Source organism: Grammomys surdaster, unplaced genomic scaffold (assembly GCF_004785775.1).
Source record: "Grammomys surdaster isolate TR1022 unplaced genomic scaffold, NIH_TR_1.0 201, whole genome shotgun sequence".
NCBI classification, from domain to species: domain Eukaryota; kingdom Metazoa; phylum Chordata; class Mammalia; order Rodentia; family Muridae; genus Grammomys; species Grammomys surdaster.
Genome location: NW_021604646.1, coordinates 8,937,908 through 8,939,169, shown reverse-complemented (window position 1 = coordinate 8,939,169; position 1,262 = coordinate 8,937,908).

Sequence of the window (1,262 nt, the reverse complement as noted above, 5' to 3'; positions counted from 1 at the left end):
AGGCAGGTGAATAGCTGAGTTCAAGACCATCTAGTCTACAGAGTTCCAGGACAGAGAAACCTTGTCTCAAAATATAAAAACAACAAACCAAACCAAAACGAATGAAGTAATGCATGCCTTTAATCAGGACAAACTCTGTGTTTGAAGCCAACCTGGGGTACTACATAGTGAGTTCTAGGACAATCAAGGAAATCTGAGAGAGAGAGAGAGAGAGAGAGAGAGAGAGAGAGAGAGAGAGAGAGAGAGAGAGAGAGAGAAACCCACCAAGCTAAGAACCATAATATATACACAGAGGACCTGGTACAGGCTCATGCAGACCCCATGCTTGCCGCTTCAACCTCTTGAGCCCATATGAGCCCTGCTTAGTTGATTCGATGGGCCATATTCCTCTGGTGTCCTCCATCCCCTCTGACTCCTCTAATCTTTCCTTGCAGTCTTCCCCATGTCCCGGCTTGAGTTTCAGAGTTACTTTCAACTCTAATGACTCTCCACAGAGTATCCCCAGGCTTGGCTCCCAGACTTCCTGCTGCAGAATAGGAAGCACCCCACAGTTAAAGTGTGACTGGGTACCCTGAGAAAATCAGCTCAAAGCCCTCTCTCCAAAATCACCATGGTGGGCAAAGGTAGTGAACTGAGAATGCCTCAGGCTGTGGTTTACCTAGAAGGCACCCCATCTGCTGTGGGTTTGCCCAGAGGGCTACAAGAGGCAGTATCCAGGCCACCCAAAGCTGTTGTGAGGATGAGGGGTGGGGTGGGGATGCTGGATATTGTTCCTAGTTTTGCTGTATTCTGGAGAGCTGAAGCGTGGCTCTGCATGTGGCTAGCCTACTAATGGGACAGGGCACCTGCAGCTCATTAACCAGGTTCTTAGGATGCCAGCATCTTGCATCTTATGCATCTCAGGATGCACCTGTGTGTGTGTGTGTGTGTGTGTGTGTGTGTGTCCATGTCTATGTCTCTGCCTTTAGAGGTCACAAGTTAATTTCAGTTGCCGTCCTCAATCTCTTTTCTATAAGGTCTGTCACCTAACCTGAAGCTCATAGATTGGCTAGAATAGCTGGCTAGCAAGTCCCTGGGACTTCCCACCTTTGCTTCTAGGATTACAAATACACACCGTGCTCATTTTTTTTTTCATGAGTGCTGAGGATTGGAGTGTAAGTCCTATTGCTTAAGCATCAAGCTCTTTACACCAGTGGCTGTCTCCCCTTCCTGTACCTCCCCTACACGCACACACACACACACACAAAGCTTTTAAAAAATGA